Consider the following 19,511-nt stretch of genomic DNA (forward strand, 5'->3'; position numbering starts at 1 on the left):
ATGGGAGAAGAGAGGAGCAGCACAAAACAAAAGTTTGAAAGAGTTAAATGGAGGGGTCATAGGTTAAATCTTCAAAGATTTTCTGAAAATCGATTGCAACTCTGCCCAGAACTCAGCATTCTGTAATCATGCTTCCACAAATATCTCATGTACCCATATTTACAGCTAAAATCCTCATCTATCTAGAAGAAACACTACACTGCAGCGTAGGAACAGCAGCCCCCAGTGTGCCACATTTCACTGCAGGCTCTGAGACAAATCATGGCAAGCAGCAAGGGCTGTACAATGGGACAAAGCCCACACCATGGAACCAGAGCTTCCCAGCAATGCTGACAGAGAGAGCTACTCAGAAAAGCAATAATTGATTCTTTCTAGAAATCTGCATATTGATACCATTTCCTTTGGATTCAGCAGAAACAACACAAGGAAAATAAATACACACTAAAATATACCAAAGGTTTGCTGAGGAGAGGTGGTGAGGCCCTGCCCTGGGGTGCTGAGGGCACCCACACAGATTCAGAGAAGTGTTGCCATCTTACTACAAAGCTCCCATACCTTCTTGGTGATTCCTCATGGGCAGCTCCTCACAGCACTGACTCCTTCTTCTTTACAGCACAGCCAACAAACTCCAACTCTCTCCTCACCTACTCTTTTATAGCACTCAGCCTCATTGGACACAGCTGTGGCCTGTTAAGGGCAGGCCTGTTCCTAATCTATGGTAATTAGTGCAGCTGAGCCAGGCCATAGGGTAAAGAGAGGCAGCCCAAAGTGAGCACTGCTTCTGTCACCCGTTGTTCAGTCAGATGAACTCAGTCACACACACAAACACTCTGTGACCTGCCCAGCCTTCAAAGCAGAACCTTGCCAAAATCGCCCTCCAGCACAGACTCAGCAGGACCAACAAACACACAATGCAAAGATTTACAGTTTTAAAAGTACAGCAGGGATCCCATCCCATCCCACACCACCTCCCCAGGGAATCAGACACTTTGCACCATCCAGGAAAACCTGCAGAACCCCATTGCTGATACACTTTGCTGCATTGAAAGAGAATTGCAAATGTTGTTATTTGCTCCACCAGAATATCAAAGAGGAAACACAGGCAGAGCCCCAGTGAGAAACAGATCCATACCTTGGCAGTTGTCCAGCAGGGGTGTGGCTTGGATTCATTCACAGGGAGGCAACGATGGAAAAGTTCTAGCACAAATTCTTTTTCCAATTATTCGGAAGCCATTAAAGTTGGAAACAAAAAAACCAAAAAGTTTTCTTCTGCAAACAGCTCCCCCAGCATGGCTGGCACCACGTAACTCATAAAGGCTGAATATTGAGTCTGCCTCCTCTGCCAAGCCCACACAGCAGCTCCCAGAAGCACGAAGAGAGTAATTAGCAGCAAAGGATGACAACATGAAGGCAACAGGTCAGAAAGAAACGCTCCAGAGCAGATCTAGGGGCTGCTTTGCTTCCCCCAGCCAGCCTGGGGGAGTGCTCCCACCTGAGCACATGGTGATGAGCCAGGCTTCCATCCACCATCCTTCCTTAAATACATCAAAGAACCTTCACCAATAACAGCTTCTCCCACCTGTTAGGGAGAACTCACATTTCTGAGTGCACACCACAGCTGAGTGCCCTGATTGCTCCCTAACGAGCTCCACGTGAGCTCAGTCCTGCTCTTGTTAGGGAGAACTCACATTTCTGAGTGCACACCACAGCTGAGTGCCCTGATTGCTCCCTAACGAGCTCCACGTGAGCTCAGTCCTGCTCCTGTGGCCCCTCCCTGTCCTTCCCTCCTCACCTGGCACACGTCACCACAGCCAGGTGCTGCTTGAGAAATTCATACCTCTAGAGGGTGATTTTGACCTCCTTGATCATAAAGTGGTGCCACCTGAGCCAATAGTCAAACCTGAAGTGTTCTTAGTGAAGGAAATTTTTTTTCTTTTTTTGTATTGCTGGTCTAGTTTAGGGGCTGGCAATAATGATGTAGGGTAACAAGAAAAGAAGAAATCTACAAATGGTGGTGGGCTTAACGAACACCTAAAAATCTGGGGGATGGATTTGTCCCTAGTGGGAGTAAGAAGGGAGGAAACAGCCTGTCCTGTCCTCAATGTCAGTATACTAATGCAAGAGTTAATAACCACAATTCTGATTAATTACACCAGGCAAGTGGAGGTGCTCAATGGAAAGGTGAGGTGCTCACCTGTGTGCGTGAGCCCTGCTGACTGACAGGCTGAGGAAACATCAGGATCATCAGTGATTTCTTTGGAGGAAGATGAGCCACATGGCCTCTCCTGCCCTGCCTGTGAACTGGGTGGGTTTATGTGGGGCCTGGGGTTGCTGGTGCTCAGCCAGCTGAAAAAGAAATAGTACAAAACCCCCACAGCTTTGGGGCATTTTGGGTCTTTATGGCATTTGCTCACAGAGAGGTTTGTCTCATTCCTTTCTATTTGGGAACATTTGCTTTCCAGACTTGCAGATGTTCAGTGCCACCTTTATCACTTCTCCCTTGTCTTGCTAATCATGGAATAGTGTCAAATCTTATAAAATTTCCCTTCCCTTTTATGAGTTTGAACTTGTCACTTTAATAACAAATATCTGTCCATCCTTGTATAAAACCACTATTACAGATTTCTGAGATGTTTAGATAAAGCAGTCATTATTTTTATCGTGACCCCTCCTTTCCCAAACAAGCATGGCTAATCTTTTCAAAGCAAGCATGCCTAATCTTTCCAGGCTCTCTTCAAGGCACTGCATTATCATGACCCAATTATTCCTAAAAAAGATAGCTGGAAATTTCTATCAGGATGATTTGCTAACAGAAAATGCAGTTACCACAAATACAGGGATGCCTTCATATCAGTTAGAATGGTTTTCTGTGGAGAAAATTCAGATCAAATATTTCCTGGCCTATCAGCTTGATGAAATCTTGTTTGTTGCCCCCTTCTTTCCTAATTGGATAAGCACAGGGCTGCATTAACCCAAGGTGTGCTGGTGATGGCTGGGAATTGCAGGTCATGTATTTAATTTCAACAGGGCAGAATACTGTTTTAGTTTTCATTTTCTGACTTTCACTTTGGATTCCCCAGATAAACAAAAGTAAATTTCATTTAATTTCTTAATTTTTCAAAGTCAACTGAAGAGAAAAGGAGTAAGTGGTCTGTGACACTGATTTCTGCATTTCTGCACCATTGTGAATGCTCTCAGCAGAGGCTGGGATCCCCTCTCACTGCTATGTCCCAGGAAAACAAGGTCTCACCCACTGACAGGACAGGATTTACAAGAGCTCAGCAGGGCTTTGAGAAATTCTAGCTGCTTGGAGGTGCCTGAAAGGTTTCCAAATTGCAGTATATTTGGGATTATTTCTATTTCTCAGTGTTCTGACTTTAAAGCAGGCATATTACAAACAAATAGACACTCTCAGAGGTTGTGTCACCCCTATCAGATTGCTGTGACATTAATGAAACTGCCTTCTGGAGAGACTGGGAAGTTTGACATAAACCTGTCCAACCTCAAGGCAACACCAGGGTATGTTCAAGGTAATTTTTCCCATTTCCAAGGCAGCAGCACAGCCTTCTGCCAGGGACTCAGCCCCAGGGACTGCAGTGGTCACTGTCTGTCCCTGAAAAAGGAATGTACATTTTATCCTGAGCGCTGGATGGCCATTCACTTTGCTGAAATGTTATTTCTTTTTATAACAGCTTAAAGGAAGGAAAAAAGGAGAAGAAACCCAGTGCTGCCACTTTGGAAAGCTTTTATTGTAATCAACCTTACAACGCTTTTTGTTGTACAATACAAAGAACATTTAATCTCTCCTGGCTGGCACATTCCCTCCAGGGTTTTGCTGCTGACAATGGGAGCTTTCACTTTGACCATGGCAAAAATAGTGTCAAACCCACTGCAAGGCACTGCTTTTAGTCTGGACACATTTGGGAAATTCTAAAGAATAAATGACTTCATGGCATGAGGGAAAAAATAGGGGCTACAGTTGGAGAGACTTCATATAGTTCCTACAGGTTTTGCTTCCCATGCTTCATCATCCCTAAATTGTGTTTAATTTTTGTGTTGCAAATGCATGCATGGTTTAACTGTTTGATTAAAGGAAAAAAACAAACTAAAATAATGAGATAATATTTCCATAGCACTTGTTCTTCATAAATTTCCCCAAAATCTCTGAATGTGTGGTCTCAAGGCACTCCAGGTAGAAAGAGAAGAGGGAACAGAGGTCTTGGAATGGAGCTACCAAGCCAGGACTGAACTGTTTGTAGAACTGAAACTCAGCTTTTCCTTCTTTTTTTCATGTTGGTTTAAAGGAAAAGGAAACAGTTTGCACCTAACAAGTTTTTGCCTGGATATTTTCTAAAGCTCAGGCCGAACTCAACCTCTGAGTTTTGGAAAAGGTTGTTAGAAAGTTGCAATTCAAGAAATTCCTCTGTACTTCCAAATTTGTGCCAAGCTTTTAGATGGCTGGATGGAAACTCCCCAGAAGGATTTGGTTTTGTTCACAGAGAGCCAAACAAGTGATTTCCATCTGGATGCCTTCTTTGCAGCTGGGAGAAGCTGACAACAAAGTGTAGGTGTGGAGTGAAGCCAGCTAGAGTGAGGGCAGGGGCAGTGAGCAACGTGCATGTCCAGCCCCAGGAGCCACAAACAGCTTTTCTGTCTAGAGGAGCCCCTTGAAACACCACAAACTCTCTCCGCTGCTTACATGAGTTCCTCTGCTCACAGCAGCTGTGTTTTCCACACTAAAGGACATTTCAGATCAGCATCCAGATTTAATCTGCAAAACCAGCAAAGCTGAACGAAGCTAGGCTTGTATTTTCACTCTCTGCCAGAGTGGAATAAAAAAGGATATTAGAGACAGAAGAGTAAATTTGTTGAGATGTGTGTGAAGCTCCTGGTGAGGCTCATGGAGAGGATCCCAACATTATCCTGCAGGCCAGAGAGAGACTGTGGCACTTGTCTGCCTTGTGTGGGACAGTCCTGCTCTGAGAGCAGCAAATAATCAGAGCGAACACCCAGGGACTGAAAGGTTCTGGCACAAACTGCTCAGGAAACATTTCTGCATGTGGCACACACAACGTGTCAAAACCAGGCATGCAACTTCCTAGCAGCACACAAATAAAAAATAGATCACAAAATAGGTCAAAAAAAAAATCCCTTTTGCTGCCCAGTGTCTCATTCAGTGTTTTGATGAACCTTGATTGGGATCCTTATGGAATAAAGAAGGCAGAATAAGCAGGTCTAGGAGAAGCTGCGTTAGATAAGTTCTCATTGCTCTGAGAGGTGCTAGATAGTAAATAATCCATCTTGGAGAAGCTTTGAGAGGCTGGAGAGCTTTCCCATCTGCTAGAGATGTTTCTTAGTCTTGACTTGGATATCAATGCAGAAGGCAGGTCACACTTAAGCTGCTGCTCTGTAGCCTTCTAGATGATAGGTAATTACTCATAAATGTGTCCTACAGATGCTCCAGGGATCCATCTGCACATGCCTGCCTCAGAGCTGTTGGTTCTGGTTGAGTTCAGAAGAGACCAGAGCTGTGTGAGGAGTGGCAGATTTAGGGGATGCTCAGTCATTCAATTTTGCAGGCTCTGAATGGAAAATAATAAAGCAATGATAAGGCAGCTGGTAATAAAATTACATTTATTTTTGGAAACCAAAGAATGGAACAGCTATGGAAGAGCAGGCAGCTTGCCAAGTGGGCACAGCCAGCCCATCCTCCAGCTCCAGGACTTATGGCCACCATGGGGCTGAGACATGCCTGGTGATCCTATAAAGAATCCCCTTAATGACATCTCCCTGGGCTTCAGAGCATTTTTGAGTGGAAAGTGGATTTTTGTGGCCATCCATGCTCAGCCTGCTCTGGTAGAACAGCACTGTTTGCCCATCCCCTGGCACTGGTGAGCAGCCTGGCTGCTGCTGAGGCTCTACTGGTCCCTGCAGCCCCCTCAGCAGATGGGCTGGGCTGGCACAGCCTGCAGGGACCAGGCTGGGTGAGATGCAGGAGGTGTGTGGAGGTGGGAGCACAGAGCATTCAATCATCTATTTCAACTGACTGGAGACAAGCAGAGGAATAAAGGAGCTCCCAAACCACCCAGGATAAGTTAGGACACTCTGCTGCTTTCCCTGAAATTAGTAGGGATGCTTGCAATTAATCCAACACAAAGAGACTTGTGCACTGACCATCATTTCTCTGCTGCTGGAGAGAACTGCTTGGCAGCTTTCTGGAGAAGGAAAACTCTGTAGCTGAGACAAAGCACACAGGTGGGCAGGCAGTTGTGATAAAACCACAGGGAACGGGGAAAATGAGAACCATCTCATGCAGGACTAAGAAATTGAATAAACAGGTTATTTTTACAGGATGGAAATGAATATATAACTCCAGGGATGAGGAAAAATACAGCAAGCACCAGCATTTGCAGTTCAGCATATTCCATTGCTATTAAAAATAAAGGAAGAAAAAGGCAATGAAAGGAGTGTTTTGAGAGGCAGACAGGACTGTGGTATCTGTAGTTATGGACTCTGCCTTCTGCATAGCCCACAGTAGTGAGGGATGTGACCCCTAATCTACTGCAGAATTGCTGGGCATTTTCTACTGCCATTGAGATGCAGAATGGGAGCTGCTCTTGCTCGCACATGAACACTTGGACAATTTTTCTTTCTTTGCAGTTTCAGCCAACCCACACTAACAGTCTATTGGACTGGCATTTTCTTTGCCCCTTAGGATGGAAAAATGGAATTGATTCCTCTGAAAAGGAAGGGAGCAGGTATTCATTATCATAAGGTGAATTTATAAAGTTCTGGTTGGTTCAGCTCTTTCCCTTCATTTTTTCAGCTCACTCCAAGTCACTGAACCTCTTGCATCTTCTCCCATTGGATGGAACAGCACATCACTCAACATTATTAACCACAGCCAAGATGATTCTTAATATTGAAAATTAGCAGCAAAAAGTGAACAATCACCTGAGAAAGCATTTCTCCACTTGAGCTTTATGACCTGCAACAGAAAGTTTTGCAATGAACAGCAGCTCTTTGTCTCTTGGAATGGTTCTAAAACTGTTGTTGCTGTACTTTTCCAGCACAGTGAAATCAGTGGTATTAACCTCAGGGCACCCAAAGAGCTCAGGTCAGAGGACCAGACCTCCTGCACTGGTAAAGCACAATAGGTAACCACACCCATTTTAACACCCCCAGTGCACTGATCTGTTCTCATAATCAGCTTGTGGGAATAACCTCCCTGCAATGTGTAAGTAGCTGCTGCTGGACAGTGAGTGGCCAGAGGGCTGGAGATAGCATTTGGTGCTGGCTTGGGGCTCTAAATTAGAAACTTAGAGAACCACTTTTCTCATCCCCATTTCTTTTGTTTTTCAGCACGTGGAAGAAGTTCAGATGAGCCCACAGCACTCTGAGAAGACCCAAGCTTTCTGCACAGAGCATTCTCTGAGGTCAGAAGCAGAGCAGCAAGCACAGGGTGAGCTGGGGCTGCTCTGAGCTCTCAGCGCTCTGAGCCTCTGGAATTCTTCTCTCCTGATAAGCAGAGGCTGCCTGGTTGTACCCTATTCCAGCCATACCCAAGTGCTGGCAATTGAAAATGACCATCCCAAAAATAAGACAAGATGTCATTAACTCTCATATGCACTTTCTTTTCAGATTCCTACCATCAATTATCCCACTTGTCTGTAGTGGCTTCAGACTCTTTTATCTTCCTCTCAGTGGATTTCTCTGCTGCTTTGCATTTAAATTCACCTTGTCTTCCTAAATGCACAGACAAACTGTAAGCAATAAATGAGCCAGGCAAAAACAAACATGCTGTTATTTTCTTGGCTTTCTCTGCCATCCTGAGCAAAGGATGTTTCTATATCCCTTTGAGAAAGCCATCCAATAATGAATAGTTATTTGAAAACAAATGGGTAGGATTGTACCAGCCACCTACTTCTCAGCCTTAGAAAGAGTAGGAAAATCCACCCATCCATAAATATTTTTTAGGATGATAGTTATGAAAATAAAGTAGGCTGGAACATTCCCTATCAGGCCAGGCTGCAGCATTCAGCTTATATCAATTACTGTCTATTTGACATGCTTCATGCTCCCTTCATTAACAGGATGAAAGGTTTTATGGTATAATAACCCAGTTCCAGTGAGCAAATGTATTTGTGAGACCAAAGGCTGAGTCCTTTGTCCTTGCAGAAGGAGCCTTGGGACTGCAGCAATTGGCAATGGTGTAAGATGATAAATCACAGGAGCAAAACTTCTGTCCCACAGAACTCTGTCCCATCCATGAATCACTGGGGACACAGGATCCTCACTGCAGGAAAGCTGAGAGAGCAGAGATCATCTTGGTGAGGATGCTGCTACAAGAAGGAAATGGAAGGGCCATTGGCTTCAGCTGGATATTGATGCTGCTGTAATTGGACTTACTGTCATGTTAAATGGCCCCTCATGGTTTCCTCATCTCAATCAAGGTTTGATTGAAAACCTGTGACCTGAATTTGTGGTCATTACCTTACCAGAACTTATTGGTTTTCTTGCTCTTCGGGCAGTAGGCAGATGGTAATTGTTTCCTAAAACATTTCTCAGCTGAACAGCAGTGACAAACACTCTTCTCACCTCAGAAAATCCCAGAGCACATTACAAACTGCCTGGACAAAGAGGACAGATGTGTTTTCCTTGGATCTGGCAGGAGCCATGCAATAGCCACTCTCATCAGGGAAGAGGAATGCTTGGCTAATGGAGAATAATCTTACCTGGCTTTGCAGCCCAGCTGTCCCACACTGCTAATCTCATTGTACCTGCACTCAAATTACCAGTAGGCATCCTCTGCTCCTTCTGCCTCAACTAATTACATGGAAAATCTCCTGTCCCAACACAACCAGAGCAGACTGTGAGTAAGGCTGGAGGAGGGTGTGCACTAAGGGATTGCTAACAAGGGGCAAAGACTCTTTAATGCTCTCCATTCCTCCACTGGGGCCAGCTGTGTGTCCCCTCTTGCAGCCTGACTTTGCTGGGTGCAGAGAGCACATTTTTCCCCCTGGCTGTGGTTTCTGGCTGTGTGGGACAGGACTGCATGTCAGGTTCTTGCTGCTAGGCTCTCTTCCAGTTCACACAACCCATGCACCATGAAAAGAACAAAAACATCCACGCAGATCAAATATTATCACACAGTGGCATCAACATATCTCATTGTACAGTCCTAATCTATGTTCTCTATAAAAATATGGCATTCAAAACCCCACCATATGAGATATAACCTGAGCGAAATCACAGAAAGGACTTAAGAGGGGTCTGTACTCATGGCAGATGAAATCAAATTAGTAATACAGAAATTACTTACTTTAAAGCTCAGACCATGAACTGAATTTAGAGCTCTAAATCAGTGTTTACCTTGTTGAACAGTGGGTTCTTGCAGGAGAGCATTTACTACAAAACCAAAGCTTTTAATCCAAATCAGTGAGTGTCAGAGTTTGAATTATGGCTGTAAGAGAAAGTCTTTTGTTTCTGTCACCTCCTTAGTCAATGCTAATTTGACCAAGGTGTGAATGAGTTAGTGCTGGTCTCAAGAACCCTGTGACACGCAAAGAGCCACCTTCCCCCAGCACACAGAGCCTTTGGAATTCCTTTTAGCCATCCTCAGAGGGTCTAGATGAAAAATGTGCCTTCAGATGATGGAAGACAGGTTAGTGACTTGCAGGATATTTATGTCAAGGAGCAAAGTCATGGCTACAACAAAACAACTGAAGAAAGGAGAGATGCACAGTGGACACACACTGAAAGTTTCTACTAATGTGCTCCAAGGTGAGACTGAAGGGCAACAACCATGGCCAGCACAGCAGAGGAAGAGCATGCCAGGAGATGGGAACAGAAGATTTGGGAGACACAAGGTCATTCTGTACAGGGTGGTGTGAATTGCAGAGCCACCTCAGGTGGGGTGAACATTAGCTCACTGCAGCACTTGCTCCATAAAGCGTCATTTACTAAAATACATATTTTTTCAATTTTTCTGGTCTGCGGTTATTTTGTGCAGATCCCACAGTCTCACTGGAAGCTTTTACTTGAAAAGTCTCCTTTAGCATCTCTCAGAATTGGGAGAGATGCTAAACTGGCATGGCAAAAAAAAAATAACAATCATTTGGGAGCAATTTATATCCTGCTGTTATAGACTCAGAAACACTCATTTCCATACCACCTACAGTTATGTGTGCATCTCTTTGTTCTGATATTGAGAAAAACCCCATTTGTATTCTCTCAATACAAGCAATCCTTGGCTTGAATTTTTAGTCGGTCAAATAATGCTAAAGAAGGAAATATTGGAATTTCTGCCTGTGCCATGGGACCATTCAGGCAGGCAAACTCTATTACAGCCATGGTCTTATCAAAGGAAAGCTGAATCTCCTCATTAAATCTTGGTTGTTGTTGTTATTTTCAAGAAGAGAGCCTCTCTACTGCAGGTAAAATGATGGAGAATGTGAAAAGCAGTGGTGGCAGCCTGCAGAGGAGCAGTGTGTGGGACCATGCCAGGGGAAGGGGACAGACACTGTGACCGTGTTCACAGGGGTCTCAGGTTGGAGGATCTGACTCCATGTTCAGAAGGCCTGATTTATCATTTTAGGATATATATTATATTAAAACTATACTAAAAGAATAGTATATACTTTGTTGGCAATACCAGAGGCTCTGTTTTTATGTCAATCCAGCTGGAATGAACCCAACTCTGCCTCCCTTCTCTGGAGGCACCAACCTCTGCCTGGGGAGCTGTGGCACTGCTTGGCCAGGCTGGCAGGGACAAACCTGCTGCCCCACAAACCCTGGGGCAAAGGCCTGGCTTGGATTTTGGCACTCTGCTAAGCAAGGGAAACCTGGAATCAGTCAGGCCTTACTGAAGGCTCATGTCAAAATAAACTTTCAATTTATTCTGAGCTATTTTAAATCCCCACTCCTCCAAAACAGTTGAAGTGCCCATTGTCCCTACACAGGCTCAATTGCCAGAATATTTAACTACATGTATAACAGAAGACACAACCTTCACTATTCATTTAATTCTGAAAATGAACTACTAAGAAAACATTTAAGTCTTTGCAAAGTAAGTTGGATTGTTTTCCTTTTGCTGTTTTTCCTGTTTGGTTGCTTTTTTTCTGAGAGCAGACTGGATTGACTACAAAAGAGGAAGACAAAAGTACAAAATCTATAAAAACCTAGTGTTCCAAGGAGCAAGCACTTGCACCTAAGAAATCTTTGTTGATTGTTGCTAATATCTATGATAATTAAGCTAAAAATACCCACAAAGCAATAGAATTTGCAGAGATAAGTCTATTGTCTTAAGCAAATAATGAAGCCAGGAACAGTTAAATTGATCTCATGACTCTCATTTCAATAATAAAGCAGCAACAACTGTTAATCTATAGCACTCAGTTTAAATTACAAACCCAGCGCTGAATGGGCAATTTCATTAGAGAGAACACAGCTAAGAGAGAAACAGCTGGCAGGGAAAAACAGTCATCCCCATTGAAATCCAACCTCCCTGAGAATTTCCTGTTGCTCTGTACCAGACTCATCACCAGGGAACAGTTCTCACAAATACCAGGTGCATTTGTTGGAAGCTTTTTGTGTCCAAGCAATTCCCTTTTATTTCAGCCCCAAGGCTCCAGGGGGCTCCAAGGGTGGCCTGGGCACTGCTGCAGGATGGACACAGGGATAGCAGGAAGGGCAGGGAGAGGGAGGGGAGCAGGTCCCCCCACATCTGCCTGGAACCACCCCACAGCACTGCCAGAGAGCTCCAGGACACGAGCTGTGTGTCCCCGGGGATAGGAGCAGCTCGGTGAGCAGATGGGAACTGGCATCTTCCTCTTTTTATTCTTGTCCCCAAAATTAACACATGGTCTGCAAGCCAATCAAACTCACCCACGGATACCAGCACTGCCTAGAAGAGACAGTTATCTTTTTAAATTCGATCCTCTCAAACACTTACACAGATCCTTGGGTATTGCAGGGACTGTGGAGCTGAAACCAATGAGCATCCACAGTAGGTGAGGGGAGGAAAGGCTTCCACCATCTCTCCTGGCAGCTGTACAGAGCTCATGGGAGGAAGAACGTCCTGTTCTCACTGAAGGGAGCAGGCAGCACTATAAATATCCACATGGAACATATTTACTGAGGGATGGAGTGCCATACTAACAGCCAGTTTTTCATGGTAGGACCAAATTTCACAGGTATTAGCAGCTTCCTGAAATAAATTCAGAGGATAACTGAGGTGAGAAGGGACCTATGAAAGCTTCCAGTTCAGCCTCCTGTTTAAAGCTGAGACTACTTCTATGCTAAGGGAGGTTGTTGAAGGTGTTTCCAGTTCTCTTTGATAAATCTCAGGGATGGAGAGCCCACAACCTCCCCAATATGGTTCCTGTGCTGCATAACCCTTATTCTGAGGACTTTTCCCCACATACAAACAGAAGGAATTTCCCTTGCTGCATGACCACTGCCTTGTTTTTGTGTGGCACACTGTGACAGTCTGAATCCATCATTCATCCTGTCCCTTTCCATTAATGGTAGACAGTGACTAGATGCCCCCTTATCTTATCCCCCAGGATGAACAAACCCAGCCTCAGAGGCTCTCCTGGAATACCACGCGCTGCACTCTCCTGAGCACCCATTGACTTTCTGCTGGATTTGCTCCCCTTAGTGACCTCTCTGTGGCCCAGGGACACACCAACCCCATAGTGTCCACGTTGGTGACCACTCTGTGGCTCAGGGACACACCAACCCCATAGTGTCCACCTTTGTGAGCTCTCTGTGCCCCAGGGACACACCAAACCCACAGAGTCCACCTTTGGTGACCTCTCTGTGGCCCAGGGACACACCAACCCCACAGTGTCCACCTTTGTGAGCTCTCTGTGCCCCAGGGACACACCAAACCCACAGAGTCCACCTTTGGTGACCTCTCTGTGGCTCAGGGACACACCAACCCCACAGTGTCCACCTTTGTGAGCTCTCTGTGCCCCAGGGACACACCAAACCCACAGTGTCCACGTTGGTGACCTCTCTGTGGCCCAGGGACACACCAACCCCATAGTGTCCACCTTTGATGGCTCTCTGTGGCTCAGACACACCAACCCCACAGTGTCCACCTTTGATGGCCTCTCTGTGGCTCAGACACACCAAACCCTCAGTGTCCACCTTTGATGGCCTCTCTGTGGCTCAGACACACCAAACCCAGTGTCCAGCTGGAGCTGCAGCCTCACAGGTGCTGAGTGCAGTGTCTGACCTGTGGCCACAGCTGAACAGCCCAAAACAGGTGACAGGCAGGTGTCACCACCTCAAATACACCTGCAGTGCCCCAGATCCTCTCTGCAGAGCTCCCTGAGCTGTCAGTCCCCAGCCCATGGGGCTGATGTGTCCCCAGGGCAGGACTGGCTGTGTTTTACCTCACTGGATGTCACGGGGGTCTCATTGTCCTGCTCCTCAGGATTCCCAAGGTTTTTGCCTGTCATTGGAAATGGACCTAGAAGGTTTGGTGCCATATTCTGTGTTCCTTCATGAAAAAGAGCAATGGCACATCCTGTGCATTCAGCCTGTCTCCGTCGTGCCATGGTGGTTTACACCAACCATTCTCAACCCCCAAAGCCCAACTGACATCACCAAGAGCTTTTAGAGGCTGCAGTGACCTTGAGAATGCTCCTGCACGGCAGCAGGATCAGGATGTCAGCATTACTGCTGGAATGGGGCTGTTTTAACAGGACTTTGCTGAAAAGGAAGGAAGATTTAGTTGCTGCTGGAGTGGAGGTGGGGGTGGTGTGAAATCTATAACCAGTATCCCTGCTCAGGGTTCTGTTAGCTAAATTTATGGCACACATTGAAGCCTCATTTTTCCCCTAGTAAGAATATTTCTTTCAGCTATTTATTTTGCATTTCATGAGACCTTCTGCAGATGCACTGAGCTATATCACTCTATTCTGCTCACAGAGCATCCTGAGATCTAGCATCAAAACCTGGGTGTATTGTAACGACTGTATAGAATGTCTCAATGAAATTCTACATCTGCACCCTTGATAATTCATTTGATTTCAAGTGGAAATACTCACTGCAGCTTTTGCAAATGCTGATATAAGCCATGGAGTGAATGTTCACAGAATTCAACCTCCTGTGTCCAAATTATTCATAGAGTTCATCCCATACATGGGATCACCTTTTTTCACAGGAATTGTGTAAAATATTGGCTCTCCCTAATGAAATTTTTATTTTTCCCCTTTCTTGCTGCAATTACAAATGCATTGTACAAGTTCACCATGGTTGTGCTTCTTTAATTTTGTTATAACACTCAGAGAATAATTAGTTCTGTATCTTCTAACAGCAAATATATATTCATTCAAAAATTAAATATTTACTTGCCAAAGAGCCATCACAAGTTGTCACAAGTGCTTGTCTTCATTATGTGTGGGAAATTAAATGGACTTTGTACCATAATTCTGCTGGTATAATAAAGGATTATGCCCAACAAGGGAAAAGTGACCCCATTTGGCTGGAAAGTAACACTTCCTTCTCATTAAACTTTACTTCATATTGCAACAAGCTCATGTCTTATCAAATATGACAAGTTCAGACTTTACTGTGCTGTGCCAGCCTGTCTGCTCAGGAGGTACAAGACTAACCCAGTTTAGATTTGGAGAAAACCTTGGGTGGTACCAAATATCCACTGTTAGGTGAAACATACGCAGCCAGAAGAATTCTCATTCCCTTCCCATCTGCCAACACAGAATTTATGAAGTGGAAATGCTCCAAATAAAAAAATAAAACCAATAAAAAATTACATCAATTTTTTTAAAAGCCTCAGAATCAACATATTGAGAGCTAAAGGTACAGAGTTTGCCCAAATGTCTGCACCCAATTGCAGCTGCTTTGTCCTTTCCAGCCTGGTGGGGATAGATCAGAAAGCATCAGAGATCCTGCTTTGGGTCTTGTTTTAACAAATCATAATTGTGCACAACCCATTGTTGACAGCTGAAAACAGCACTGGGACTGATTTTGTAACAGAGATGCATTTGCTAAACACATTTCCTTAGCATTTACTGGACCCAAAACCTAGAAGTCCCCTAATTTCTCTTTCTTGGACACATCAGTTGTAAGTAAACCCCTCTGCCCTGTAGCTGGGCCACACAATTCACACTCCCACACAGCACATTCTGTTATCCTCATTTGTTTGCTGGCTCTGGGCAATCTGATCTTTCCCCATCTTCTTTGGAACACCATGATGCTGGAGGTTTTGAATTTTTTTAAATTTTGACCCTTGCCTTTGGGCTATTAAACAGTTGTTCCAGTTCTTTTAGATTAGATATCTCAACTTCCAACTGGCTTTAGGAGGTTAAAACACACAGAGAAGACCTTTAGCTTTTCACATCAACTAATCTATTGCTAAACCAGCAGCAGTCTCCCTCTCTCTGCAGATATGCTAACCTCCTGTCGCTACATGAAAGGGTTTAAGAGTTTCTAGGGCACAGGATACACTCAAGCACAAAATTTTGCACTGCTTTTCACCATGGATTTCATGTACAATTTGAGGCTTGCAAGGCATTACCCAAACGAGACACGACAGATCTGCTTTTCCAACAAAAGTAGCAATAGCCACAAACACATGGCCTGGTGCCCCCTGCATGGTCAGATAAATCAGGTGTACCCCAGTGCCACAGAGTGCCAGAGCTTTGTGCCCTCACCGGGGCTCTGCGTGGGCACACCTGGGCTCAAGGGCACAGGCACAGCTCCCTGTGGGCACAAGCACCACCCAGGAGCTCTGTGTCCCTCCCCATTTCCCATGACATTTTCTGAAAAATCCTTTTGCCCGGATTTTTCTCCTGAGAAGCTGAGAGGCCTCAGGAACAAAATGTAAACAATGGTTATCTGCTGCTGTGGAATGCAACAGGTGCATCTGGGATTGGTCTCATGTGGTTGTTTCTAATTAATGGCCAATCACAGTTCAGCTGTCTCAGACTTGTCTAATAAAATCAGTCACAAGATTTTATTATCATTCCATTCCTTTCAAGCCTTCTGATGAAATCCTTTCTTCTATTCTTTTAGTGTAGTTTTAGTATATAATTTTCTTTTAATATAATATATATATATCATAAAATTATAAATCAGCCTTCTGAAACATGGAGTCAAGATTCTCATCTCTTCCCTCGTCCTGGGACCCTTGTGAACACCACACACTGCACAGCTCTGCAGCCTCTCCAAACCTCTGCCACACCTTCTAGTGAGGATGTTCTGCCAAGCTGGGGAGCTGATCTGGGCCCAGCCAGTGCCCCATGCTGCCTGCAGCCACCCAGCCCTGAGTGGTGGCTGGGCACAGCCTGGGCCAGGTTACTGCCCAGGGCATTGCCAGCAGGTGAAAAACCTTCCTAAGCCACTTTTAACCACATTCAGGATAGAGGTTTGTGTCCAGGCTTTAGATAAAAAGTGTGTTGTGTGTTTCTAGGCATGTTCACAAGCCTGAACAGAGGGAATCTCACCTTGGTGATCCATGGCCAGGTGATGAATTAAGGACTGAATGTGGCTGGACACTCAGGGAGCTTTTCCAGGAGCAGGAAAGAGCCATATCATCAGATTTTGCTCCTTGGGAAGACATCTGGGAACACTTTTCCAGCACTGGATCAACGGCCTCAGTCTTCCAGAGTTGTCTTTTCTTCTCCTTGCCTCTCCCTGCCCAGCTCTGGATTCAGTGATGCTTAAAAGGGAGCACATGTAAAAGTTCTTTGATCTCAGCTGTTACACAGACAACTAGAAGCCAGGCCCTCCTCAAATGCATTCCAGCAGTGATTTTCTGAAAAAGCAGGTGAATTTTGAAAGTGAGACTTGAGACAAACAGCTGAAAAGCAGTAATTTCACCAAAGAACTGCCTGTGCTCAGACAACTCACAAAAACAAACCTGACAGAGTTTGTGCTGATGTCACTTTGGCCCTGAACAGATATAAACCTGCAAACCCAGGGCAGTGTGGAGCAGTCATTCCCCCTCTTCCAGAATGAATAGGAAAAACTGGGCTTGCTGATGTGCTGAATACTGGGCAGTAGATACTCTCAAATAGCTTTCCTGGCCAGCACCCTTCAGCAGGGAGTTTAAATCTGCCTCTTGGTCCTGCAGAGGAATCTGTCATGAAGGAGCAGAACTGCTCACTCATCTTCTCATAGGTCATTTCCAGCAACTCTCTGACTGTCCAGAACATTTCTATTATCCACCTGTCAGTGCTAAAATGGAGAAAAGGAAAAATATGGTGTGTTCTGTAGACTACATTTTACTGAAAGGGTAAGGAATGGTTTCAATAATGTGTTGAAAAGCATGGTACATTTTCTATATCAGGATAATTTTTTTATGTCAGTGCATTCATTTAAGAAAATATGCTATCACTGGAACTGAAAGTCTTAATTTATTGAATATTTGTAATTAGATATTTGATTATATTCAGTATATAGTATCTTTTGATGAGCTAGCAGCCAAATGCTGCTACAACCAACACACTGATGATGACTAGTCTGTCTTCCCAACAGCAGTGCCACCCTCATCTTAGAAGCTCTACAACCATACTTAATTCCTTCTCAGCAGATGGACACAGGTTTACACATCCTCATCACCTCCATGTGCTGTGTCAGGACTGCAGAATACACCTCAGGGTGGGCTGTGCTCCAAAGGGATGTATGAACACCCTCTTGGACAACAGCACCCACTGGGCTGGTCCATGCAGCCCTATGATAATGCACATGTGAATTACCTGAGGTCTGTACAGCCCTGAACTGGTCAGGAAAAGTGTTCAAATTAATCAGAATTATTACTAGCAGGCAGCTGCTTGCAAGGCCTTGTAGTGAGCTGGAGCCTGGGCTGCCACCCAGCAGGGGTGACAGCCTCCCCTCAAACAGCCCTGCCCCAAAAACACCTTCACATCTCAGGATTGGCCCTTGGGAACCCATCATAGCTGTGGATTTTCCAGCTCTGCAGAGGGATTTCAGCATCTTGCTGGGGAGCAGACTCTCCTGAAACATTGCATCTCAATGCTGACATCGATCCCCTGGGGGGAGAATAAGTAGGAGTTAGGATTTAACCTTTTGGGATGACAGTGTGTGGCATATGCTTGAGATAATCAGTGCAATTGCTGAGTGAAAAGCTGTATTATCTTGAAATAAATATGGTTCACCCAGAAAGGTATTAAAACTCAGCCTCATGCCACATGAACAATTGTTCACATCCTGGAGCGTGCAGCCCTGAGCAGTTACTACAACAAAAAGGGATTAAGTGCCTCTGATTATTATTACTGTTAGCCAAACATTTTGCTATCAGTGAGCCTGTAATAAATAACCACGACATCTCATGGGTACAGCTATCAAATTTACTGTCACTAGTGAGCTGTTCTGATTAAGAGCCAGAGTTTTTCCAGTAAACACACAGATTCCTCTCTAAGGACTGGAGAATAAATGAGAACTGAAACATCTAACGGGGAGAAAGAAAGGGCTCCCACGTGAGCCTCATTCTTGGCTCAGAATGTCATGTTTCTGTAAATATAAAAGGCAGTGGTAACAGAGTCCTTACCCCACTCACAGGGACTCCTCTCTTGTGCTATCCATCAGTTATTCCACAGGCTGGAAGCAGCAGGGTGCTGCAGTGCTCAGGGCACATCCCTACACTAGCACAGAGACAGACTGTGTCCTGTCCTGGAGACCTTCAGCAACATAAGCAACCCTCCTGTTCTTTTCCAGGCTGCTTTAAAACACCTGTAAAATAAGCTGAGTTACTTAAAGCCACCTTGATGCTTAAACTTACAGCTGAGCTTTACAAAATAGATTTTATGTCCCTTCAGAGACAGACACTTAACACAGTTAGTTTATGTTTACTCAGCTTCCCCCATTTTTATTTTGGTTCACCAGCAGTTTCTGGTTAAGTTTCCAGCCCAAGTCTGTAAAGATTTAATCTTTGGTAGTGAGCAGGACTAGAAGCAATCAAGGAAGAGCCACCCTCTGAGATAAGGTTTTGTAAATTCTAGACATTCAAGATGCAAGTAGGTGAAATAGATCAGTTTTCACCTGATAGTTTTTGTTTTCATGTTTTGGAGACAATAAATGCTTTTCCAAATTCCTCTGGGGATTTCAGCATTGCCTTACCCTGTTTTTTTCCTGAGAATGTGATGAAACAGAAAAAGTATTCCCATTCTCCTCTGACATCTCCTGCTGGGACATAAACACCCTGCTCCATCTCAGAGCCTGCCTTGAGCCACCCCCACTTGGACCCCAGCCATAAATGCTCTTCTCTATCAATGTTAAATGTTCCTTTACCATATTCCAGTGCTGCCCTCACTCCTGTCCAAAGTCTCCCTTCTGGCTGCTGGGCTGGCATCTGTCTCCCATCCATTGCCTCCATGGATCCTCTGCACTGGCCAGTGGAGCCTCATGGCAATTTTTGCTGATTTCACTGACACCATGCAGTCTTTGGGAACTCCCGTAACAGAGTAGCCCTGTCATCCATCCCGGAGCTCTGCCAAATTCCCTCAGGTCTGGGAAGG

General features: G+C 44.8%; 2 long non-coding RNA genes across 2 annotated transcripts in view; both read right to left on the reverse strand.

The window, feature by feature from the left end:
* Window positions 1-1,675, reverse strand: part of LOC134426412 (uncharacterized) — a 205,823-nt gene extending 204,148 nt beyond the window's left edge. The window contains exon 1 of the long non-coding RNA XR_010029981.1: window positions 1,133-1,675. This is a non-coding gene — a long non-coding RNA (uncharacterized LOC134426412). The remainder of the gene's footprint in view (window positions 1-1,132) is intronic.
* Window positions 1,676-4,244: 2,569 nt separating this feature from the next.
* Window positions 4,245-17,206, reverse strand: LOC134426414 (uncharacterized). The gene is made up of 3 exons (XR_010029983.1): window positions 16,943-17,206; window positions 16,479-16,789; window positions 4,245-5,582 (listed from the first exon to the last, which is right to left on the reverse strand). It is a non-coding gene; the product is annotated as an uncharacterized LOC134426414 (long non-coding RNA).
* Between the last annotated feature and the right edge of the window lie 2,305 nt (window positions 17,207-19,511).

This window comes from Melospiza melodia, chromosome 18 (assembly GCF_035770615.1).
Source record: "Melospiza melodia melodia isolate bMelMel2 chromosome 18, bMelMel2.pri, whole genome shotgun sequence".
Taxonomy (NCBI): domain Eukaryota; kingdom Metazoa; phylum Chordata; class Aves; order Passeriformes; family Passerellidae; genus Melospiza; species Melospiza melodia.